A 27,120-nucleotide genomic window follows, 5' to 3' on the forward strand; every position below is an offset into this window, starting at 1 on the left:
GGGTTCCCTAGTCGTCTCACCAAACAATGCCTAAGCTGTATAAAACGTCACGAGTGATGTTCGGGATGACCGAATTCCTCTCTGAGTTCCGAGAACAACTTGAATCTATCCCCCGTTAGGAACTGATCCACCCTCTCGAGACCTCTCGAACACCACTCCTTCCAAAAAATAGTCTGCCCCCCAATCTGAAAACCTTTATTGCCCCATATTTGTGCCCTATCATGTATTTGGGGGTCCACCTTCAGTAAGCGGTCTGCTGTCACCATGCATTTTGCATGGCCCCAATCCTGGGATTGGTAGTTCGGTGGGATGTCGGACCCACAGTATAGAGCACCTGGAGTCCTGACGCGGAGTGCGAGAGTGTCTGCTCTACTTTCACCCAAAGTGGCAGATTCTGTATTCCCGGGAGGAAGAAGATCAACTGCGAAAGGTATAATGCTAAGACGTAATGATCCACTGAGGGGAGACTCAAACCCCCATACTCACGTCTGGCGAGCAAAGCGGCTCTAGGTAACAGTGGACGCATGGTCCCCCAGACAAGAGCCCGAATACGACGATCTATCTCTCAGAGGAAAGACAAGGGTATTCGTAAAGGTAGAATGCCCAGGACATACAGAAATCACGGAAAGGTCAGCATTCGTACTGCCTGCACTCTGCCCCACATAGAAAGGCCCAGATGGGACCATTTCTCAAAGTCCCATTTCATACTACTAAGCAATGGGTCCAAGTTGTCTGCCACCATTTTATCCAAACCTCTGTTAATGTCAATGCCCAAATAATGAAGACGTGATTGTTTCCACTTAACTGAGAGTCCCTGAACTGAAGTACTTACCGTTACTGGGGATGAGGGGAGCGCCTCGCTCTTATCCCAGTTGATTCGATAGCCCGAAAGATGCTCAAATTCTGATATGATATCTCTGAGGGCTGTAAGGGAGTTGGACAAGTCAGTGAGAGTGACTAAAATGTAATCCGTATATAAGTAGATGGTAGAACTGCCACCTAAGACTGATATTCCGGATATAAGATTGGAATTGCGAATTGTTGCCGCTAATGGTTCTACGGCTAGGAGAAATAATAACGGGGACAGAGGATAGCCTTGACGGGTCCCTCTATTGACCAAGAAAGCATCCGAGAAGAACCCTCCGCAATTTACCTGGGCCGTCGGGGAGTCATACAACAAGCGCACTCTGTCTATAAAGCTAGTCCCCAGACCAAAGCGTTTTAGTACTTCGAAGAGATACCACCATTCTATTCGGTCGAACGCCTTCTCGGCGTCGAGCGAAAGGGCAAGGGCCTCCTTTCGTGACTCCTGAGCTGACCAGATGGCGTGGAGAAGCGTGCGGTGATGATTTCTCAATGAACACCCAGTACACAGCCAACTTGAGTATGATGAACCAGAGCGGGGGTGACCTTCTTGAGACGGGTTGCCAAGATCCCTGCCAGGATCTTGATATCTCCATTGAGTAGAGATATGGGATGATAGCTACCACAAAGAAGAGGGCCCTTACCTGGCTTGGGTAGAACTACAATGGAGGCCTTGTTGGAGAGAGGGTGTAAAGAACCCGTCTGATCAGCCCCTGAAATGCCTCATATAGGGCATCCACGGTATCTGCACCCATCCATTTATAGAATTCTGATGTGAACCCATCTTCCCCTGGTGCCTTGTGGTATGGTAGGTTAGCTATCGCCTGCTGTATCTCCTTCTTTCCGGATGGCACCCTCCAGAAGTGCTCTACCCTCATCCGAAAGGCATGGTATACTTGCCCTCTTAAGGAAGGCGTCCAGGCGATCAGTGTCTTCAGTTATTTCTGGGGTGTATAGCGTTTGGTAAAAATGCCCAAACTCCTCCGCGATATCCTGCGGATGGGTAATGAGCGTGCTGTCAGGTCTGCGTAGGGCTGGTATGGCCAGTGCCGCCTCCCTTTGACGGAGTTGAGCGGCTAATAAAACGTCGCGTAGGAGGGCCCGATCTGCATTGTTGCCCGCATCGAGGCCACTTGCCCAATCCAAGATGCTATCCTGCACCAAGTTCCAGTCCCCAACCTGCAGGTAATGGGAGGCACTTATCTCAGTCAATAGTTGATTAAGAGAAAGGAAAAAAGAACGTTTGAAGCCCGTGAGAGCGTAGATAGTACCAACACAGATTGTAGAAGAGCCCAGGTCAAGCTTGGCGAGGACGTAACGCCCCTCTGGGTCACACCATGTCTTAAGAAGTCTGAACTGCAGGGATCAACATATAAGTATCGCAACCCTGCATTTCTGCCCTGAACCCTGCGCCTCATTGTGCACGGATGGCGTTCTGCTGAAAAGCATCTTGCCCACCCAATCTCGATGGAGTTTTTCAGATTCTGATGGGGAGAGATGTGTTTCCTGTAATAAAGCAATGTTACTTCTTTTGGACTGGAGATAAGAGAGGATCTTCTACCGCTTGATGTAGTGCGTCATACCATGTACATTCCAAGGGAGAACCATGAGCGGGGTCGTCGACCCCATTATGAAGCGTGGTATGAACCTATTCAAAGAGGGGCAAGGGACCACGTGATCGTTGATAAAATGAGTGGGAGAATGGACTAGAAGTAGAGAAGCCCCGAGCTCTCGTGTGCTGGGAAGGAACAAATAGGTAAGGTAAGGGGGAAATATGGGGAAATCCTCGGCCACAAAATAGAAGGGAGTCAAAAACAGAAGAGCAAGGAGGGGGGAGAGAGATGCAAGAGGAGTAGGGAAAGGAATAGATAAAGAGAGAAACTAGGCACCTAGTTAGGGAGAGGAAATGTAAAGACGGACAGGCTCAGGAGAGAGAGGAAGGTAGATGAAAAGATGGAGAAAGAGGAAAAGGGAATAAATGAATATAAAGAAAGTGAGAGATAACGAAAACTACAAAGAGCGAGAAAGTATCTCACCACCGAAGGCCCTGCTAAACTGCGGGTCGGGACCTGTAAGATCCGCGTGCCAGGCGAGCGTAAGGGGAGGCAGGAGGGGAACAGAGGGATTGGTATATGACCTGATCGGGCCACCAAGAAGCCCCATTGACCAATAATGCTGAGAGATAGGGAGTGAGACATAATTATATGACAGGACCTAACAGGGGACATAACTAGAAAGGTATAGAGGCGAGGGCTGTAGTCTCATCGTCCACTCATATAGGTAGGCATGATATAGTTCCCAACGCCTACCTTGGCAAAAAGAGAGGGTGAGGACCTTGTTATCTCATAGCAGGGCCCGCATCGCCAACGGGACCTTCCTGGGGGACCATGGATAGCACGACAGTCACCTTCAGAAGCATCAAGGGGGGGTAGAGCGAGGGCCCCAAAACCACAGGGACAGGAATAGGCGCACAATGCATCCTAGGGAGTATCTGGGAAGAGGAAGGTGGACATCGAAAAAAAGAATGCAGAGTGAGGACAAAGGTCCATTGACTTATGCCGTCAGAACATCCCTTCAAGTTGGCGAGTGGGGGACGATAGAATAGGAACAGGGGGTATGAAACTTCCCAGAGCCCGAGGCGTGTAGATTACCAGAAATCATCTGGGGTCATGCCTCGCCGTGGCTCTCCATAATCATGAATACACAGGGTAGATGGGAGAAAAGGCACGAGGGGTGGGACATACTAAAAAGAGCTGGGGGTGCCTGATGGTGAGATCACATCCCATGGCCAGAGGTAGAGCATATGAGATGCGTAATGTTATCAATACTATACAAAAAATGTAATAACGAATAATGAACTCTAGACAGGCTGCATCACAAAACATACTGTATAGCCCTATAACAATTCCTTAATATCCACTGCTACCCAGTGTTTTTAACTATGATGTTACCCCCAAGACGGCAAAATGATTACAATGAGGCCGGCTGCACAGCTGGTCCTAGAACAGATGTAAACCACAGCAGTCACAGCCTGAGCGTGGAATCAATGTACTGGCCCAGACCCCTACCCGGCCCTTCCCAACCAAGGAGAAAGACAATGACAGTGAAAGTCTAATATGGCACTTAGCTGTCTGATGAGGAAGAACTCATTGCTGGGCATAGAGCGAGAAGTCATCAAAGCACCATGTGGTCCAACCTTACGGGTGCTCTTCGAGCACTGGTTTCAAGGGGGAGTGGGACTTTACTCAGCCCTGGTCCTAGGTATGGTCTATCACCACTTGGAGGGTATGATCATGACCTTCCTGTGATTTGAGTGAGCAGTCATAAACCCTGCCTCTCTTTTGAGGGGGCGATGCTGAGGAAAGATCTCCAGGAGCGAAGGTATCCGGGTCTGAATGCATTGTAGTGAAGTCCATAGGGTGTGAAACCAGGCCATCCAGGAAGGAGCCAGGTTCAGTGAAGTCCCTGGATTTGCCGTTACATGTGATCTACATGCGAGCCGGTTCAAAAAGACCATATTCAACATCCAGGTTCCTGAGTTGCGGGCGTAGGGCCAGGAATGCCTTCCGTTTTTCATTTGTTAGTCTGGAGAAATCTGCCGCCACCCTAATCTTGTGACCCTCTGGAGAAAACGGGCCTTGGTACTTTGCTGCCGAAATGGTCTGACGGGCCTGTTCATGGCGCAGGAAACAAGCGATGATGGGACGAGGCTTGTCGGGGGTCACTTTATGTAAAGGGCCAATCCTGTGTACTCTTGGAACTCCAGTGGCGGTGAAAAAACCAGGCCCATGAGCTGGGGCAGGAGATTTTTGAGAATTTCTTTTTTTTATATCGGAACCCTCCTTGTATTTCGGGATTCCAAAAAGCCTATCCTCCAGGTCAATGGCCTTCGCTCGCAGAGATCTTAAATCTGTCACTTGGTTGAGCAGCGCTGCAACCTGGTCCTGCACCGTCGTGAGGCGTCGGTCTAAGTCGGTCGCCGTCTCCTGGAAACCGGCACTGTCAGCCAATATAGAGGTAGAGGCCACTGTCATGTCCAAGATCTTTGCATCCATTGCCTCCAAAAGGTGATCTCATGCAGTATGCGGTCCGTCATCTCCATTGAGTGGGATTCAGCTGGCAAGGACGCAGGGCATGGAGGGGCTGACTGCGCTGCCATGGTTTTTGGTTGTGCAATGCCCTCGGAAAATAACAGTTGACAGGAGTGTTTGCCGGAGGACTTCCCGCTTGGCATTGCCCCAAGGTGGCGAAGTTCCTAGAGAGGAATCACCTGGTGAAGATGCAGCTACTGAACCCTGATCCAGCTGTAGGAGCATGAATGACTGGCGTAGCCGTCAAGGCTTCCGGGGCTGTGGCCGTCGCATGGGATCAACCAAGCAGGTTGGATCCAAGAGAAATGTTACCCTCGATGTAGGAGTCATGTGTCTACTGGTACAGCTCCCAACACGAGGTTGCGCCCTCCCCTCCACCTGCAAGCAATCCGAGTGGTGGTGAACCCCTCTTTCAGGGCTGTTGGGGTCAATCTTTCCTGATTCTGGGCCCAGCTCCAATCATCAAGCTATAACCGGGGCGGAAGAAGAGAGGGTGGAGATGTGGCAGCTTCAATTAGGAACCCCAGTAGGACTGACTGATTGGGACCTCAGTCACCTTTCCGTTGTAGGGAGGTAGGTGGGCCTCACCCTACAGAATGCCCCTCTAGAGAAATCAGACACGTCTCGGGGGTGGAAACCCTTCTGTTGGATCTCCTGAGTCTGGCTCCGGCCCCCATCTGAGGGGCTTTGAGCAAGGTAGCACTCCTCCCTCCTGCTCACCGTTTCTGAAATGCGCCCCTTCTAGTCGCCAAGGTAAGTCTTTGAAACAGGGGTGCCAGTGCCTGTATCCCGCTGGCAGGCCCCTGATCATTCCATTGTGCCAGGTTCTGCCACGTGCCCGGGCTCCCGCAGGGATCCCTCTTCGGGCCGTGGCGCTCTAGTGCGTGCGGGCCATCAAATCTTCTTCCACATGGAGGGGGAGGGCATGCACTCCTCACCTCCTCCTCCCGATGTCCAGGTCACTGCAGTGGGAGCGGGACTCCTGCCGGCACACGCGACCAGGGAGAACCGCTCCCGGCCACTCGTTCTGCTGGGGCGCCCTCTGATCTTTTAAAAAATCAAGATCGCAGCTCAGCGTGTCTCGCTAGGCCGCGCCCGGCCTTTAATTAGCAATGGCTGATGTGGCCACCGCACGTTGCAGGACCCCCTGATGGTCAAGCCCGACACTCCCAAGCGTCTCCGACGTAGTGACAGAGTCTCTCTGTGCAGGATAGCGCCCTCTCCATGGGCCCCGACTCGACCCGGCGCATGGAGCTCCTCGTTCAAGCGGCCATTCGAGTCTGCGGCCAAACCACGCCCCCAAAAGATGTTAATCTTAATATATTTAGCTCCATAAAGAGCAAAACTTAGTCTACGTTTGTGATTCCACACTTTTCTCCGTACTCTGTCACAACACAGTTTGTGATTATGGTAAAAAGTTTCAAATCTACGGAGACTCTCTGCACTTGTAACATTATCTGTTGGATAATTTCTACATGAGAAAGAAATTATTCAAAATGGTGCAAATCAGGGATCCCCGTTTTTTTTCCTGCCAATATACTTGCAGCACACCTGGATTACAGATTAAAGTGTGGGTACCTGCCCATCCACTACACCCCCTCTGAGACCCATAGATCGGCCTAACCCTCACTTCTGCAAATCCCCGCTTACCGCAAGTCTCATTGCTGCTTTTGTACTCCCCAAAGCTGAGCCATACAATGTTCCTCTCGTAATCCTCTGAACGCCAGAGTCACTTTCATCTCTCTTCCAGGTGCACACCAATGCGGTCCAGCAGCCACACTAATTATTGTCTTATAATCACCTAAATCTCTCCAATGAGGCGCAGTACCCCTTCATAAGCCACACAGACACAGAGATCACAGAAGATGGTGGCACATTCAGGTTCATTTCCATACTTTATTTACTTTTATGTGAGATAGGATCTTATTCCTGTGTCATGGTGAAGCACTTCAGCCGCAGCCTTTGACTGGCCATGAAAATAGACAAAGTGCAAGTGCAATTTAGAAAGAGGCACAACACAACTCCCATCCTCTAACTTAAAGGAAACACACATGGGTACATTAGTTCCTTTACGTATGCAACTGTTCAATAGGTAAATGCTTTAACAAAAGCATTCCACAACCAATATTTTTAGAGACAACAAAAAATAATAAATGCATGACATTTTTTGAAATTTTTTATAGAATGACAGCTGATGTTTCTTTATAAATATGTGATAATTTCACCAATTTAACAAAGTGCAATCTATATTATAATAATTTTAAAAGATTCTTATAATAATTAGAATTTTTTTCTTCTTAATAACATCCCTGATTTTTTATATCTTCATCTGCATAACTGTTCCAATGGTCTATTTCTTTGTTTTGTATAAATACATGTGTATGTTTATGTATTATTGTCATTGTTCTATAGTGCATGCACATTTGTCACTATTTGTGTATCACAGTGATAAAGTCATCACAATACTTTAAACTCTTCAAACCATATGCATATCAAATACATATATAATTGCAAATACATTATTCAAAAAGTGTCCTATGCTTTTTTTAAAGTGCAGAACAATCATGAATCTTAGCACTGCACTGTAATGTCAGTTCAAATAGCATTACATTTACATTACATTTCACTAGGTGCCAGATGAGCTAGTGTCCAAAATCTCGAGCTACCCACAACGGAAAAGAGTCAGCTTTCGGTGGAAAAATGTGGCGCATCCATGTTGCATTTTGGGCCATTTCCTGTTGCAGGCACTAGGCCTACCCAAACAAGTGAGGTACATTTTTTATTGGGAGACCTTGGAGAATGCCACGAGGAAGGAATTTTGTGAGTTAGAGCAGATTCCACAACTTTCCATCACAGAAATGTGAGGAAAATGTTTTTTGTTAGTCAAAGTTTGATGTTTGCAAGAGATTCTGCGCCCAACAACGTGGTGTGAGCCACGCAAATCAGACCACTTTGGATATCCCTAAGTGCCTAGGTTTCAAAATTGTACAGGTTGGCTAGGTTTCCCTAGGTGCCGGCTGAGCTAGAGTCCAGAATCTCGAGCTACACCCATTGTTAAAAAAGGGTCAGTTTTTGATGGAAAAATGCTGTACGTCCATTTTGCATTGCACTGGGCCTATGCACACAAATGAGTTACCAATTCAATTGGGAGACCTTGAGGAAAGCTGGCTGGTAGAAACATTTTGACTGCCTGCAGATTCCAGAACTTTGCATCACAGAAATATGAGGAAAATGTGTTTATTTAGTCAGCGTTTGAAGTTTAGAAGTGATTCTGGGCCACAAAATGTGGCATGAGCCTCATAAGTCAGCCAACCTGGGATACCCCTAAGTGTCTACTTTTCAATTTTTGTTAGGTTGGCGAGGTTTCCATAGGGACGGCTGAGCTAGGGTTCAAAATCTCAAGCTGTCCACTTTGGAAAAAAGAGTCCATTTTTGGTGGAAAAATGTGCTGCGTCCATGTTGCGTTTTCAGCCATTTTCTGCAGCAAGCACTAGGTTTACCCACACAGGTGATGTACAATTTACATCATGGGAACTGCGGGAATGCCAGGTAGAAAGACATTTGGGACACCTCACAGATTCCAGAGCTTTCCATCACAGAGATGTGAGAAAAATGTGTTTTTTGGTCAAGGTTTGGGGTTTGCAAGTGATTCTGGGTCAAAAAATGTAGTGTAAGCCACACAAATCAGTCTTCCTTGGATACCCTTAGGTGTCTAGTTATCAAAAGTGTACAGGTTGCCTAGGTTTCCATAGGTGCCAGCTGAGCTAGGGTCCAAAATCACGAGATTCTCACTTTGGAAAAAAAGGTCAGTTTTCGATGGAAAAATGTGCAGAGTCCATTTTTAGCTGTTTCTGTCATGAGCACTTGGCTCATCCACACAAGTAAGGTACCATTTTTATGGGAGACCTGGGGAAATACTGGGTGGAAGGAGGTTTGTGGGTCCCATTAGATTCCAGAACTTCCCATCACAGAAATGTAAGTAAAATAATTTTTTTATTCACATTTTGAGGTTTGGAAGGGATTCTGGGTTGAAAAGCATTGTGTAAGCCATGCAGGCCAGCCCACCCTGGAGACACGTAGGTGTGTAGTTTTCAAAAATGCTTCAAAAGTGGCTAGGTTTCCCTAGATGCTGGCTGAGCTAGGGTCCAAAATCTCGAGCTACCCAATTTGGGCTGTCCATTTTGTGTTTTGGGCCATTTTCTGTCATGGTGACAAGGCAAACCCACAGAAGTAAGGTATTATTTGTATCTGTAGATTTGGTGGAATGCCGGCTGGTAAAATATTTGTGACTGCCTGATAATTCCAGAACTTCTCAACACAGAAATGTGAAGAAAATGTGTTTTTTCAGTGAAAGTTTTAGTTTTCCAAATGATTCTGGGTCAAAATACCTGGTGTGAGCCACGCAAGTCAGCTGACCTCAGATACCACTGAGGGCCATATGTATGAAAACTGGAGCTTGCGAATCGCAAATATTCCGAGTCGCAATTGGCCATGTAACGAAATTGCGATTCGGAAATAGCGATTTCTTAAAAATCACTATTTGTGGTTTGCGAGGCCCATTTACCGAATAATGCAAATTGCGATTTTTTTGCGATTCGGTAAAAAATCGCAAAATGTGAGAAAGTTTGAGAATGCACACCTGGAGGAGCCTGATGACATCACTAGCAGGAAATGAGTCATCCCTGGCAGTTTCAGGTACCACACCCAAACCAGCATCCTGAGAGAGAGCAGCCTAGCCACACAGAGCAGCACTCAGAAGGAGCAAGAACACCTGAGCCAGGATGGACACCCCAGGCCAAGCACAGGAGAAGGCTGAAAGGAAGCACAAGCTGAAATTCAGCGAACAGGAGCTTGAGGTTCTAACTGAGGAGGTGGTGAGGAGCCATGACCGCCTGTTTGGAAAAAGCTCACTCCAGGTGCCTGAGAGTAAAAAGAGGAGATTATGGCTGGACATACAGTCCAAAATCTGCGCCATTGGAGTGGCACAGCGCTCCATTGAAGAGATCAAAAAAAGGTGGTACGACCTGCGCTCCCGTGCAAAGGAGAGGGTGGCAAGGAGACTTGCGGAGGCCAGGGGAACAGGAGGCGGACCACCAACAGAGGCACCATCAACACCATTGGAGGAACTAGTGGAGTCCACACTCCTCCCTGAAGCTGTGACTGGGGTCACAGACATCGACACCTCCGGCACACCGAGTACCAGCCAAGGTAGGCGCAATATTGTATATGTATATGCACAGAAGCCCCTAAGGAATTAGCATGTAATGTGAAACAGTGTGTGAAGTAGTCCAGTCCACATCTTAGAAGCAGCACAACAATGCATTATGGGAGTGTGAGTCCACAAACTAGTACTGAAAGTAGCACAACAATGTAATTAAGTATAGTGACACCCAAAGTAACACAACACACACAACACCCTGTAGAGCAGTACCTGTACCTTTATTGCCATTGTCTGACAGATAATGTACCATACAGAACTGACATGCTGCATATTGTTGTTGCAGGTGGGCCAGGCCCAGCAGCCACACCATCTAAATGTGTAGGAGAGACAGACACCCATCAGCCCTCAGATTCCAACACCAGTGGGTCGCTCCACATGTCGACTGTCCGACGCAGGCCCAGGGCACTGCCACTGCCAGAGCTCAGCAACGACTCTGATGAGCAGCAAGAAGGGCCAAGTACATCATCAGCACCAGACAGGCGCAGCCAGATTCCGGAGGGCAGGGGTCAGCCAACCACGCAGGATTGCGACGGAGTCCCGGGCACAACATCATGAGGCAGGTGAGGGTCCCTCCTTATTAAGCGGCCTTGAAGCTGCTATGTTGCAGCAGCAGCTTCTGCAAAATAAGCGGATCCTTAGTTTAGACCGAAACCTGTGCAAACACAACCGCAACATAATGGGCCTGCATCGCCAACTGGACGCACTCAATGGCAATATTGTACAGCTGCGTGAGGGACAAGTGCAGGCTTCACAGGACACCAGGGACCTTACAAGTGCTGTCCGTGACCTCTGCCAGGAGCTGCGCCATGAGAGGGTGAGCCGGCGCAGACAGGAGCACAGATTACGGACAATGTTTGGCAGCTACTGCAGGTCCTCTAACAGGATGGCAAATTCCACTGCATTGATTGCCTGTCGTGCAGTGGCTGCGCAAGTGGAGGCTGCACATAGCTTCAGATCACGAATGTGATAGAACACATAATGGGACAAAGATCAGCCACTCCAAGTGAGGTAGCACTGGGGGACACTGAGGACAGTTCCAGCCTCAGCAGTGTTGCCGTACCAGCAGCAGACACCAGACGGCGCAGTGCCAGGAACAGCACTGCCACTCAAGGTGACATTAGGTGTGCCAGTGACGTAACTGGGCACCCGAGTGGTGTGCATGGGAGAAAAAAATGACTCTTGCTGCCATTAGACTGCTGTTGCCACTATGAGGAAATAGTGCATTGCTCTGGTCATTAGTTGTTTTGCATTTGTCACATCACCTGTTTCATTTATAACTCACTCATACATTACCTGACGTAAGGTAATACCTTTCTATCACTACAGGTACAGTTGTCAGTGGATTTGTGTCATTCATACTCACGTCTGAAATGGTTGTGTGTGATGTCGGCACGCCTCTGCCTTCCCTCTGCTGCACTGGTCCTGTCTGCAGGCTGTAGAGGTGGTATGGGATCGTCATACTCATCTGATTCAGTGTCACTGATTTCTACAGGTATGCCCCTGGTTGTAGCTATATTGTGCAAGATTGCACAAGTAGCCACTATTCTACATGTTGTCTCTGGACTGTACTGTAGTGCCCCTCCACTTTTGTAGAGGCACCAGAAGCGACTCTTCAGCAGTCCAAATGTGCGCTCCACCACGTTGCGGGTTGCCCTCTGTGCTGCATTGTATCTCCGTTCAGCTGGTGTTGTAGGATTGAGGTAGGGCGTCATCATGTAGGTGTGCACTGCGTATGCACTGTCTCCTGGAAGGAACAGAGGGTCTAATGAGTAAGTGAGCCATCTGACGTCACAACGGCATCAATGCGCCAGTGTACAGAGGGACAATCCCTAGTAGATATCCTTCACCAAACTCCCCAGCTAGCAGTCTTGTGTGAATGCCGCTGTGGCGAAAGATGTACAAATCATGTGTGCTCCCTCGGTACCTGGCCACGAGATCAGTTATGATATAGGAGGCATTGCATATCGCCTGAATATTCATGGAATGTTGGTATTTACGGTTTCAGTACACATACTCTGTGGCTGATGGTGGACATATTGCCACATGTGTGCCATCTATGGCACCTAGGACGTGGGGGAACTATGCTATCTGGTAAAACTCTATTTTTGTCTGCTGTATTTCCTGTGGGGTGTGGGGGAATCTGATGTACTGTTATAGTTTGCTCAGCATGGCGTTGAGTAGAAAAGTGAAAAATCTGGAGAGGGTACTCTGTGAAACCCCTCTAGCTGCTGCTATGACCCCTTGATAGCTCCCTGAGGCGAGTAGGTTTAGGGAGCATAATACCTGCACATGGGTGGGTGTGCTTTGACTCCTTAGTGTTCTGCGCTGCAGTATGGGTTGTAGCTCAGCTATCAGGTCAAGTATCATGGATGAGTTCAACCTCTACCTCTCATATATTTCCTCCTCTGTCAAGTCAAAAAGTGTAATGCGCACTCTGAAAATGCGCTCCAGTCTCCTCCTCCCTCTCCTCAAACCTTCCATGATCCTCATCCTCCTCGCCATGACGTAGAGTGCAGCCATTGTGGAAAAGAATCTGAGGCATTCTGGGCCTCTTTATATAGGTTGCACCTGGTTACCACCTGGTTTCAGTTAAGGTATTTTGCATGTGCAAAATGCCATTCGGAGAAAAATCGCAATTTGCAAAATTTTAATGCAAAATGCGACTCGCAAAACCACCTCGAAACGCAAAAAATCAAAAATTGCGATTTCTTATTTTTGATCTGCGAATGCCTTTCATGCATCGCAGACTACGTTTTTGCACTCGCAAACGGCCAATTTTTGCGATTCGCACCGTTTGCGAGTGCAAAAACTTTTCATACATTGGCCCTAGGTGTCTAGTTTTAAAAAATGTACAGGTTGGCTAGATTTCCCAAGATTGAGCTGGGGTCCAAAATCTTGAGCTACCCACTTTGTAAAGAAAGGGTCAGTTTTCGGAGGAAAAATGCGCTGAGTCCATGTTGCATTTTGGGCCGTTTCCTTTGCAGGCACCAGGCCTGCCCACACAAGTGAGCTACATTTTTATTGGGAGACATGGGGGTATGTTAGGTGGAAGGAAGTTTGTGGCTTTGAACAGATTCTAGAACTTTCCATCACAGAAATGTGAGAGAAATTGGTTATTTTAGTCAAAGTTTGATGTTTGGAAGTGATTTTGGGCCTAACAGCGTGGTGTGAGCCACACAGATCAGCCCACTTTGGATATCCCTTGGTGTCTAGATTTCAAAATTGTACAGGTTGACTTGGTTTCCCTAGGTGCCAGATGAGGTAGATTCCAAAATCTCAAGCTACACACATTGGGAAAAAAGGGTCAGGTTTTGGTGGAAAAATGCTGTGAGTCCATTTTGCATTGCACTGTGACTTACCAATTTAATTGGGAGACTTCAAGGAACATTCTGCTGGTAGAAAAGTTATGACTACCTGTAGATTCCAGAACTTTTACATCACAGAAATGTAAGTATGTGTTTTTTAGTCAAGGTTTGATCTTTCTAAGGGATTCTGGGTCACAAAATGTGGTGTCAACCATGTAAGTCAGCTCCGTTTGATACCCCTAGGTGTCTAGTTTTCAAAAATGTACAGGTAGGCTCATTTTTCCTAGGTGCGGACTGTGCTAGTTTCTGAAAGCTCGAGTCACACACTTTGGAAAAAAGGGTTTGTTTTCACTGGGAAAATGCACTGAGTTCATTTTGCGCTTAGGACCATTTTCTGTCATGGGCACTAGGTTTACCCACACAAGTGAGGTACCTGGGGGACTCCCAGCTGGAAAGACATTTGTGGCTCCCTGCAGATTTCAGAACTTTCCATCACAGAAATGTTTTTAGTCAAAGTTTGAGGTTTGCAAGGGATTCCGGGTCAAAAATGTGGTGTGAGTCATGCAAGTCAGCCCACTTGAGATACCACTAGGTGTCGAGTTTTCAAAAATGTTTAAAAAATAGCAGGTTTCCTTAGGTGCTGATTGTGCCAGAGACCAAAATCTCAAGCTAACCACATTGGGAAAAAGATGCCAGTTTTCAGTGGAAAAATGTGCTGTGTCCGTGTTACGCTTTGGGTCGTTTCCTGTCTCAGGCACTAGGCCTACCCACAGAAGTGAGGTACCATTTTTTATCGTGAGACGTGGGGGAACACTCGGAGGAAGGAATTATGTGGCTTGCGACTGATTCAAGAACTTGCCATCACAGAAATGTGAGCAATTTTGTTTTAGTCAAAGTTTGATGTTTGCAAAGGATTCTTGGTCAAACAACTTGGTGTGAGCCACACAAATCAGCCCACTTTGGATATCCCTAGGTGTCTAGTTTTCAAAATTGTACAGGTTGGCTAGATTTCCCTAGGTGCCAGCTGAGCTAGGGTCCTAAATCTCAACTACTCACATTGGAAGAAAGGGTCAGTTTTCGGTGGAAAAATTTGCTGCACCCATGTTGCATTTTCGAGGAATGCCAGGTGGAAGGATATTTGTGCTCCCCACAGATTCCAGACCTTCCCATCACAGAAATGTAATGCAATTGTACTTTTTTAGTCAATGTTTGAGGTTTGCTAGGGATTCTGGGTCACAAAACAGGGTGTAAGCCACGCAAGTCAGCCATCATGGATATCCCTAGGTGGCTGGTTTAAAAAAATGAACAGGTTTCCATAGGTATCGGCTGAGCTAGTGTCCAAATCTCAAGCTGCACACTTTTGTAAAAAAGGGTCTTGTTTTCTGTGAAAAAATGCACTGCATCAATGTTGTGTTTTGGGCCATTTTCTGTTGTGGGCATTAGGTGATTTTACCATGTGCACAAATGTAACACCTTGCATTATGATGTTGATTAAATACTTTTTACTAAAATGATTATACATGAAAAACTACTATGGCATGAACTTTACATGCAATGCACAAATTATAATATGTCATTTAAAATTGGGGGGAGGGGTATTATTACTCACTTAGTTCTTGTGAGTCATGGCCTTTCCCTCATACTCAACTGTGGTAATAGAATAATACACTCTGGACGGCTGCATGTCTGTTATATATTATATAGATGGGTGTTTTTATTGCACAAACTTCAGTAGTATAAAAACCGATATTTCACAGTTCACTGCGATATATGGATTTCATCATCATTATGGCAGCCCCGAAACCACTCTGCAAACCATTGCCATTGGCTGGGTTACTAGGAATATGGGCATGGAGGCTCAGATTATGCAGGAAGATTTTCTTAGTTATGTGCCAATAACTGCAAATTATGTGTCACATTCTCTGGCAGCATTATGTCTATTTATTTTAGCTGCAAACAATATTTTGTTGTAAATTTGCAAAATTTGCAAATTATGTGGCAAAAAAGGTGATGAATGCATGAAATATAGAATTATGGGGGTCATTCCAACCTCTGCGGTAAAAGGCGCTTACCGCCGTTCAGAAGACCGCCATAACACCGCCGCGGCCGCGGTAAACCGCCACGGTCATTCTGACCCACAACAGGCAAACCGCCAAAATACAGACATCCACAAAAGTCCGCCACACCAAAGGGCAGAGAAACTGGCGATTACCAAACCTCCACCGTCACGCCAACAGAAATACGCCCACACTATCACGACACACGAATCCACGCGGCGGTCTTTCAACTGCGGTATTCCATTGGCGGTACACACCGCCGCGCTCAAAATACACACACACTTACAAAATACAACCACATTGGACAATTCAAAATACACACACCTGAGACACATACACACACCACTCCACACACCCAATTAAAAATAAAACACACACCCACATCACCCACAAACCTCCACTCCTAGAGATTTGTGAACACGCACCGAGAAAAGACATCCGAGCACCCAGACGCCCAATTCACTGTCACCCAGCAATATTTGCACGCACTTCACACAACACAACAATACACATCACCACACTTAGCACCACACAATCCACCCTACACATCACCCACACCACCCCATGGCACCGCAAAGACACCCCAGGTTCTCTGATGATGAACTCAGGGTCATGGTGGAGGAAATTGTATGAGTAGAGCCACAGCTGTTCGGGGCACAGGTGCAGCACACCAGCATTGCCAGGAAGATGGAGCTATGGAGCAGAATAGTCAACAGGGTCAACGCTGTGGGACAGCACCCAAGAAATCGGGACGACATCAGGAAGAGGTGGAACGACCTACGGGGGAAGATGCGTTCCATGGTATCCAGGCACAACATCACGGTGCAGAAGACTGGCGGCGGACCCCCACCTACTCCCCCAGAATTTACAACATGAGAGGAGCAAGTCTTGAACATCCTGCATCCAGAGGGCCTTGCAGGAGTAGGCGGAGGAATGGACTCTGGTAAGGCAAATCTTAACTACTTCTCCCCCCACCCCACCTGCATGCCAACTCATACCCCCACCCTCACCCTCATCCCCATCACATCCTACTCCTTGCAACTGTCTCACCATCACAACCCACCCATCCCAACACCTAGCCCTGCATGCGTCCACAAAGCATGGACACCCATCACCTAAGCATGCCCACTGCACATACACATACAAACCCCCCCCAACCACCGTCACAACAGCCCCCACAAAGGAATGCCAGCACTGGGATACACGGGCACCCACCCATTGCACGCTATGACACACACAGAAGCAATAACCATGCTTTTATACCCCTGCAGGACCCGAACGCCACATCACCACGCAGGAGGGTCCACAAATGTCCCCTCCACCCCCAGAAGAGGCCCACAGTGAGGACAGCAGCTCTGTCTTCCTGGATCTAGATGACCAGCCCGGTCCATCGGGGACCACGGGACAGTCAGTTCCCCTCACACAGCCACAGGCCACAGTAGACCTTCCCCCCTCTGGGAACACCAGCACAGCACCCACCCAGCGGGCCCATACCTCTGTCCCCAGGACACGTCAATCAGCGGTGTGTCCACCACTACAGGGAACCCAGGCTAACCCACCACCCCAACAACAACAGGGACCTGGGGGCAGTGGTAGTGGGCACACGGTCCAGGGGACAGAGGCCCAGGGAAACAGGGGAACTGGGAGGGCTGCTGTGCGACAGGGGGGGGACAGGCCCAGGGAACCCACTCTCCACGAGGCCCTCTCCTCCATCATGGGAGCATACCACCGCTCCCAGGAGACGATGGCGACGGTCCTGGCCAGGTTTCAGGAGATCCAGCTTCTGCAGGAGGAACAGTATATGGGGTTCAGGGAGGAACTAAGAAACATCAGTTCCGCCATGGGTACCATCGTAGTGGCCCTGAATGAGTTAGTCACAACATTGCGGGACACTGTGGCACCTCAAAGGGCCCCTGACACTAGCATGCACCAAGATCTGCCTACCACCTCCGCCGGCGCTAGTGGACAGGAGGCCCCGACACAAGACCAACAGGCCAACAGAACCCCACCCCCTGCAGAAGGAGAACCACCCCACAAGCGGGCCCTGAGATCCAGGAAGAAGACAGAGTAAGATGTCAAGACCCCCACCAGCAAAGGATACCGCCCTGATTGTCAACCCAATGTCCCACATTGTCACCCTGTCCAACCTTAAACTGCCCCTGCTCCACTTCCCACAGGCATTTGGACAATGCACCTGTGAAACTGATAGTCTGGACTCTGCCATGGACAATCCTCCACCATCACCCCTCACTGATTTGCAACCACCCATCCAATTTAGAGCACTTGAATAAAAACACTTATTGCACAAAACAATCTGGAGTCTGGCTGTGATTTAGAACAAATGTATTAGACATGACCGTGCCAAAATGTTAATTCACATTGTGATGGTAACAAACCGCTGTCACACAGCTGTAGTCCATGGGGAAACAAAGCAGATGTCACGCAGTGGGGCCCACAGCTCTGAAAACGGAAGGGAAAGTCACAACACAGTTAGCATACACTGGGGGAAAAAGTCAGACAGTAGAGAGGTAGGAGTCTTTAAGTAAATGTAATATGCCGGTGTCTACTCTTACTTGTGTGTCACTGAAAATACTGCTGTATTACTGTGTTCCTGTTCTCTATGTCGTCCTCTTCGGCTTCCTCCTCTTCACTCTCCACAGGCTCCACAGCTGCTACAACACCACCATCTGGACCATCCTCCTGCAGAAAAGGCACCTGGCGGCGCAAAGCCAGGTTGTGAAGCATACAGCAGGCCACGATGATCTGGCACACCTTCTTTGGAGAGTACATTAGGGATCCACCTGTCATATGGAGGCACCTGAACCTGGCCTTCAGGAGGCCAAAGGTTCGCTCGGTCACCCTCCTAGTCCGCCCACGGGCCTCATTGTACCGTTCCTCTGCCCTTGTCCTGGGATTCCTCACTGGGGTCAGTAGCCAGGACAGGTTGGGGTAACCAGAGTCCCCTAATAGCCACACCCGGTGCCTCTGGAGTTGACCCATCACATACGGGATGCTGCTATTCCGCAGGATGTAGGCGTCATGCACTGACCCAGGGAACTTGGCATTAACATGGGAGATGTACTGGTCAGCCAAACACACCATCTGTACATTCATCGAATGATAACTCTTCCGGTTCCTGTACACCTGTTCACTCCTGCTGGGGGGGACCAAAGCAACATGTGTCCCATCAATGGCACCTATGATGTTGGGGATATGTCCAAGGGCATAGAAATCACCCTTCACTGTAGGCAAATCCCCCACCTCAGGGAAAACGATGTAGCTCCGCATGTGTTTCAGCAGGGCAGACAACACTCTGGACAACACCTTGGAAAACATAGGCTGGGACATCCCTGATGATATGGCCACTGTTGTTTGAAATGACCCATTTGCTAAGAAATGGAGTACTGACAGCACCTGCACTAGAGGGGGGATCCCTGTGGGTTGGCGGATGGGTGACATCAGGTCTGGCTCCAGCTGGGCACACAGTTCCTGTATAGTGGCTCGGTCAAACCTGTATGTCAGTATGACATGTCGTTCCTCCATTGTCGACAGGTCCACCAGCGGTCTGTACACGGGAAGATTCCTCCATCTCCTCGCATGTCCCAGCGGACGGTGCCTATGAAGGACAACAGCGAGAACAGAGTCAAGCAATCCACAGGTACGTAACCACAGCTTGCACATAGCACGATTCCCAATGCATTGAATGGCTTGTTTGAGTGTTGGTGCATGGCCTAGGTATGTGTGACGCAGTTGGTAATTAGGCCATGTGGGCCCTGGAAATGGCGGCTGCCTGACCTGTGAAGTGCGACAGTGGGATGTGAGGTCAATGAGGTTGCGTGGCACATCGTGGCGGTAGGCGGTCGAAGACCGCGGCGCTAAGCCGCATTGCTTAACATAGAACCCTATGGGTTTCAGGAGCCAATGACGATGTGCGCCGGCAGTCGCGGTACGCACCGCCGCGGTACGCACCGCCGCGGGCGTGACCGCCATTTTCTATCTGCTTAATCACTCGATACCTGATCTTCAACAGGAGAGGACCTACACTGCAAGTGCTGCTGTGACCTCGGTCTGGAAGAGACAATGGCTCATGCGACTGGGGAAAGGGCCCCTGCCTTCACTGCGGAGGAGTTGGAGAAACTTGTGGCTGGGGTCCTCCCCCAGTATGCGCTACTTTACGGTCCTCCAGACCAACAGGTAAGTACACTGGGACCATGCTTAGTGGGCAATGCCTGGGTTGAGTCGGGTGGATGAAAGATGGTGGGGAGGGGAGCGATTAAGGCATGCATCAAACGACAGATGAGAGCATGTGCCACATGGCAAGGGTGGGGATGGGGGGCCACTCACATTGAGCATGCAGAAGGTGATGACAATTTTTCTCTCCCTGTACATGTCACATAGGTCAGCGCCCACCAGAAAGTCGCGATTTGGCGTGCCATCGCCAAGGACGTCCGGACCCTGGGGGTCCACAACAGACGGGGCACCCACTGCCGGAAGAGGTGGGAGGACATCCGACGCGGGAGCAGGAAGACGGCGGAGGCTCTGCTGGGGATGGCCTCCCAACGTAGGAGGGGTGCCAGTTGTCAATTGACCCCCCTGAAGTCCTGGCAGTGGCCTACCCCGATTTGGATGGGCGCGTGAGGACATCACAGCAGACACAAGGGGGTGAGTACAAATACATTCTGCTGACTTTGCGCGCAGTGGAGGTGTCTGGGTGAAGGAGGAGGGCTGTGGGTATCCCTAGGCAGGGCAATTTCTGTAGGCTAGGCCCCTCCGTAAGGCATGGCCCTGTGCCCCCGCCCCCCACCTCTGTAGGGTGCCAAGTACAGGTATCCATGGCCCTGTGTCATCTATGTGTGCAGTTGTCGTCCATAGGCCTGTAGGCCATGTCCCACGGATTGAGTAGTGGACCCCAAGTGCGCGGCGTAGTGCAGGGGGCTTCTGTGTCTGTCTTGTCCGCCAACGGTAGCGGTAATCCATGCACTCAACATGTCTTTATTTCTCCTCCCCCCCTTATTTGTGGTCTTCCTGTTCATGTGTGCATTAGCATCATCAGGCGGAGGAGAAGTGGCATCGGAGCACGAGGGAGCTGCATCTCACATGGCCATGGCTGGCCATGCAATTGACTCGGATTTCACCAGTGAGACGGAGGGCGAGGGGAGCTCCACAGCGGGGACTCGTGCTGATGTCAGTGACAGCGACTCGTCCTCTGAAGGGAGCTCCCTTGTGGTGGCGGCAACATCCGTGCCCCCCACAACAACAGGTACAGCCGCCACCCAGCGCACCAGCACCGCCCTCCCAGCAGCCCCTCAGCATTTGCCCCCTGCCCGCTCACCCAGGAAGGTGGGCATCTCCTTCGCCCCAGGCACCTCAGGCCCTGCCCCTGTCACCCCTGCTGCCCTCAGTGAGGAGGTCATTGACCTCCTAAGGACCATCATTGTTGGGCAGTCTACTCTTTTGAATGCCATCCAGGGTGTACAAAGAGAGGTGCACCAGAGTAATGCATACCTGGAGGGCATTCATTCGGGTCAGGCTGCCCATCAGCGATCGTTCAACGCTCTGGCCTCAGCACTGACGGCAGCAATTGTCCCTGTCTCTAGCCTCCCCCCTCCAACTTCCTCCACCCAGACCCAATCCCCTGTACCTCTGCCTATCCCAGACACACCTACAGACCAGCCTGCACACACCTCAACACCCAAGGGAAGCTCATCCAGACATAAGCACCACACATCACACAAGCATTCACACAAGCAACATCCACATGCAGACATACCAACAGCCACTGCCTCCACTGTGTCCCCCTCCTCCTCGTCTCCCTCCTCCCTCCCTGTGACGTCTCCACTCACACTTGCATGCACAACATCTTCAGCCACTACGTCCATCACCAGCACACCCACCAGAACACTCCGCACACGTGCAGTCACCACCCCCACTACCATTTACACGTCCCCTGTGTCCGCTCCAAGTGTGTCTGTCACCCCCTCCTCCAAACTACACAAACGCAGGCAGCCACCCACCCAACAGCCATCCACCTCACGACAGCCTCCAGCCCAAGCACCTGCACCCAAAGACACCAGACTTCACACTCCTACAACCACATCCTCTTCCTCCACTCCCATACCCACTACACCTACCCGTCCCTCTCTTTCCAAATTGCTTTTCCTTGCCAACCTTAACCTCTTTCCAACAACTCCCCCACCCCCTCCATCTCATAAGACTCCAATCAGCACCTCAGCCACCACAAAACCGGGACCTGTGAAGACTGTTGTCCATGGACTGTGGAGTCCCCCACCCTCAAGGGCATCCAGTTCAGCTAGGAGCCAAGGCACGGCCAGCCCACCACCAGAAAAGCATCCTAAGATTGCCAGTGCCCGGCGCGAGCGACCAAAGACCCCAGGGACCAAAATCCCTACATTGGCTCTGTCAGGAAGTGGGGTGCCACCTGGCACACCGCCAAATGTGGGAAAGGGCCACAAGAGTGCAGGGAAGGGTGGGAAGGGCAGCACGCCGACAAGTCCGGCAGCAGGCCAGCTGGCCAGGAGGGCCCCACCAGCCCCATCCCAGGTGTGCAGGAGGACACACACAGGCCTGGTACTGCAGCCCAGGAGGGCCCCACAAGCCACGTCCCAGGTGGACAGGAGGACACCCACAGGCCGAGAACTGCAGCCCAGGAGGGCCCTTCAAGCCACAGGTCAGGTGGCGAGTGACATCCATGCCTGGGCCGGATCCGCTGACCAGGACACTCATCTCAAGCACCGCTCCGCTGGGCACCGCCGTCTCAAGCACCGCTGAACTGGGCCCTTCATCTCAAGCACCGCTGAACTGGGCCCTTCATCTCAAGCACCGCTCCGCTGGGCACCGCCGTCTCAAGCACCGCTGAACTGGGCCTATCATCTCAAGCACCGCTGAACTGGGCCCTTCATCTCAAGCACCGCTCCGCTGGGCACCGCCGTCTCAAGCACCGCTGAACTGGGCCCTTCATCTCAAGCACCGCTGAACTGGGCCCTTCATCTCAAGCACCGCTCCGCTGGGCACCGCCGTCTCAAGCACCGCTGAACTGGGCCCTTCATCTCAAGCACAGCTGAACTGGGCCCTTCATCTCAAGCACCGCTCCGCTGGGCACCGCCGTCTCAAGAACCGCTGAACTGGGCCCTTCATCTCAAGCACCGCTCCGCTGGGCACCGACGTCTCAAGCACCGCTGAACTGGGCCCTTCATCTCAAGCACCGCTGTACTGGGCCCTTCATCTCAAGCACCGCTCCGCTGGGCACCGCCGTCTCAAGAACCGCTGAACTGGGCCCTTCATCTCAAGCACCGCTCCGCTGGGCACCGCCGTCTCAAGAACCGCTGAACTGGGCCCTTCATCTCAAGCACCGCTGAACTGGGCCCTTCATCTCAAGCACTGCTCCGCTGGGCACCGCCGTTTCAAGCACCGCTGAACTGGGCCCTTCATCTCAAGCACCGCTGAACTGGGCCCTTCATCTCAAGCACCGCTCCGCTGGGCACCGCCGTCTCAAGAACCGCTGAACTGGGCCCTTCATCTCAAGCACCGCTCCGCTGGGCACCGCCGTCTCAAGCACCGCTGAACTGGGCCCTTCATCTCAAGGACCGCTGTACTGGGCCCTTCATCTCAAGCACCGCTCCGCTGGGCACCGCCGTCTCAAGAACCGCTGAACTGGGCCCTTCATCTCAAGCACCGCTCCGCTGGGCACCGCCGTCTCAAGAACCGCTGAACTGGGCCCTTCATGTGAGCACCGCTGTATTGGGCCCTTCATCTCAAGCACCGCTGGCCCATTGGCGGAAGGGGCAGGCCCGCATCTGTGTCGGGCAGGCCTGCACGAAGCACTCTGGGCACTAGTCCCCCTTCAGTACCAGTGGAGACTGTTATCCACTTGAGAGACTGTGGCTTTGCACTCCCCAGGATGGCACAGTGGGCAAACCAACCACTGTAGAGACTTGAGAGACTGTGGCTATGCACTCCCCAGGATGGCACAGTGGGAAACCCACCCACTGTAGAGACCTGAGAGACTGTGGCTTTGCACTCCCCAGGATGGCACAGTGGGCAAACCACCCACTGTAGAGACTTGAGAGACTGTGGCTTTGCACTCCCCAGGATGGCACAGTGGGCAAGCCACCCACTGTAGAGACTTGAGAGACTGTGGCTTTGCACTCCCCAGGATGGCACAGTGGGCAAGCCACCCACTGTAGAGACTTGAGAGACTGTGGCTTTGCACTCCCCAGGATGGCACAGTGGGCAACCCACCCACTGTATAGACTTGAGAGACTGTGGCTTTGCACTCCCCAGGATGGCACAGTGGCCATGGAGGCCCCTCGTGGATCTGGCGTCGTGGACTCATCTGGCTGAGGTGCCCCCCCTTCCCTTCCCCCTGAGGTGCCTGTAGTTTTCCTATCTGATGCCCCTGCAGTGTTCTCTCCGTTGGAGGCAGGTATCCTGTGTGGGCTTTGCCCATATGTTTTCGTCCAGTGGCCCACGAACAATGGCTGATAGACATATCGGACTGGACAATTTTTGTATATAAAGTTATAGATTTGTGATATATTTTATACTCAGTCTTACAATATAATTCTATATTTATAATCATTTCCTTTTGCCTTTGCATTCTTCCGGGGGGTTTGGGGGTGTAACTGTGATGTGTTGCTATGCATTGATGTGTGTGTTGTAGTGGTTGATGGTGAGGATGGGTGTGTCGCATATGTGTGTCCCCGTAATCTTTTGCCTCCCGCTCCCCTGTGTCGTAGGTGCAGTACTCACCGTTGTCTTCTGCGCCGGCCTTCGTGCTCCTGGTAGAGGAGCAGGAAGACAATGGCTGGTAGGATGTGTAGTTCGGGTTCCATGCTGTCCAGATTCCTCGTGGGGTGTATGGAGGTGAGCGTTTTCCGTTTGAAATGTCTGTTTCCGCCGTGTTTTTATCGGTGGGGCTACCGCCCCGGAAAAGGTGGCGGATTGGTGGGTTGTGATAGGGTGGGCGGTACATTGTCTCCTGCCTGTCTGTTGGCGGTGACCGCCGCGCTGTTTGTTTGTCCCGCCGTGGCGGGCGGTGTGTTAAAGTGGCGGTCTCTGTTGGCGGTTTCCACCAGGGTCGGAATTGCATTTTTTTTACCGCCAGCCTGTTGGCGGTTTGACCACCGCTTTAACACCGACCGACAGGGTTGGAATGACCCCCTATGTGTTAAACCCTGCAGCCACATAATCACATAAATTGTCTGGCCCTCACCATTGAGCCTTCTTTTATCAGCAATTTTACATGTGTCATGGTCCCAGCTGTGAGCAGAGCTAGTAATACCTTAGTCATGCCTTATTCCCCCTCTTTATGAGTGATATCAGAAATGTTGTTATTTTGTTTTCATCAAAGTATCAGTTTGAATCATGTTATGCCTTTGAAACCTTGTGTAACTTGGCAACTCAAATTATGAACATAATGGCAATTTTTTTTAAAGCAGATCTAGACCAATGTTTGTTGTTAATACCACACCACTGACTTTGGTTGGGGATACCGGTCACAAAGAAAAGATAATCTTTGATCTTATTGACCCACCAACTTTTGATGTGATTCTATACATCCCCTGGTAAGAGCATCACAACCCAAAGATATATTGGGTCCTGAGAACTAGAACCTTGTATTCCTCCTTTAGTAGGGCAACAGGTTTTCAAGAAGCCCAGGAACCAGTTACACAGATTCATTGTGCGGCTACGCATCATTTTCACCCTAACACATTACCACAGGAATATCACAACTTTTCACACGTCTTTGATCCTATCAAAGCTACCCAGTTACCTCCTCACAGGGTGTATGATTGTAGAATCAATCTCATTCTTGGGCCAGTACTTCCATGCAGTAGAATTTATGCTATTACCTAGCCAGAAAACCAACATTTATGTAAATATTTGGAAGAAATGCTAGAACTAGGATTCAGAAGGCATTCCACCACACCCGTTTCCTCACCCCTATTTTTAGTTCCAAAACAGAATGGGGAATTACAGGCCTGCATTGACTTTCACACAGTTAACAAGGCCACAATAAAAAATTGTTACCCATTACCACTCATTCTCATGCTATTGGATCAAGTATGTGGTTTCAATATCTTTTCGAAGTTAGATCTACATGGTGCTTACCACCTCATACGTGTTAAAGCTGAAGATGAGTGGAAAATGGCTTTCAGGGCAAAATTTTGCCTATTTGAGTATACTGTAATGCCTTTTGGTCTCTGTAATGCCCCAGAGGCATTTCAGTATTTTATCAACAAAGTTCTCCATGACTTTTTGGACATTTGTGCAATTGTCTACAGAGGTGATATTTTGATTTTTTCAAAGACTGAGCAGGATCATGTCCTTCACTGAAGAACTATTCTTTGCCCTTTGAGAAAGCATTCTCTGTACACTAAATTTGATAAATGTAAATTTCACATCATGTCAGTGGAATTGGTGGGTTACCATCTGTCTCAGAAGGTATAACAATTGCCCCCAAAAAGGTAAAAGCCATTTTTTCTTGGCTGTTAAAGAGATTCAGAGAGTACTTGGTTTTACCAACGTTTATCAGAGATTTATTGCAAGTTTTTCAGATATTGTGGTACCAATTACTCAAATATTAATGAAAGAACAAACATGCTTGTGGTCAGAAGCAGCCTTTCAAACCTTAAAGCAGAAATTCACAACAGTTCCCATTCTGTCACATCCGGAGCCTGATCAGCCATTCTTTCTTGAGATGGACGCTTCACAAAAAACCATTGGTGTGGTTTTATCTCAAAGGAATCCTAAGACGGGCCAGCCGCACCCTTTAGCGTATTATTCTCAAAAGCTACTTTCTGCTGGACAAAACTACAAAGTGGCAGAAAGAAACGTATTGGCCAAAAAGGCGTTTTTTGTAGAATGGCGTCATCACCTATTGCGGGTAAAACACACCATTACAATGTTCACAGATCATAAGAACCTACAGTTCTTTATTCCAATAAAAGCTCTCACACCTTGCCAAATGTGTTGGCTACACTTTTTTAGTGATTTTGATTTCCTTATCACATATCGTCCTGAAACAAAGCAATTACAATCAGACATTTTGTCTAGGTTAGGGTAAAAAGAAGGCAAGGGGGACTCTACATTTCTGCCTAGTATTATACTTGCTGAAAAGATTGTGGCAATAGCCAATACTTTCCTGACTGAAGTTAAGAAGGCACTACAAACAGATAAGACCTAGCATTGGCTGCTTAACCCAAAACACAGCACAAAAGAAGGTTTCATTTTTCATAAGCAAAAGATGTTTATACCACAAGGAGATCTGAAACACCAAATCATAGAATGGCACCATGACTCGGCCCTAGCTGGGCACCAGGGTATTCAGATAACCCTAGCAAAAAGGTTAAGATATTACTGGTGGGAAAATATTCAAAAAGAGGTTCAAACTTATGTAAATTCTTGCCCTGTATGTGCTCATAATAAGACTCAACACTTAGCACCCTTGGGTCTTCTACAGCTATTACCATTCCATCAGCTCCATTGCATATGATCAGTTTGGATTTTTGTCACTGATTTGCCAGAACCTAACAAATTTACCATCATTCTGGTAGTGGTGG

The 27,120-nt window shown here is 49.6% G+C and overlaps 1 long non-coding RNA gene across 4 annotated transcripts in view; it reads right to left on the reverse strand.

The window, feature by feature from the left end:
- Positions 1-27,120, reverse strand: part of LOC138285347 (uncharacterized) — a 261,363-nt gene that overhangs the window by 99,367 nt on the left and 134,876 nt on the right. For 2 of the 4 annotated variants that reach the window (XR_011201569.1, XR_011201572.1), the window contains one exon: positions 10,370-10,792. The exons of the other annotated variants lie outside the window; for them this stretch is intronic. This is a non-coding gene — a long non-coding RNA (uncharacterized lncRNA). Of the gene's footprint in view, positions 1-10,369; positions 10,793-27,120 lie in introns of those variants that run through there. 4 annotated transcript variants of the gene reach the window in all.

Source organism: Pleurodeles waltl, chromosome 3_1 (genome assembly GCF_031143425.1).
Source record: "Pleurodeles waltl isolate 20211129_DDA chromosome 3_1, aPleWal1.hap1.20221129, whole genome shotgun sequence".
Taxonomy (NCBI): domain Eukaryota; kingdom Metazoa; phylum Chordata; class Amphibia; order Caudata; family Salamandridae; genus Pleurodeles; species Pleurodeles waltl.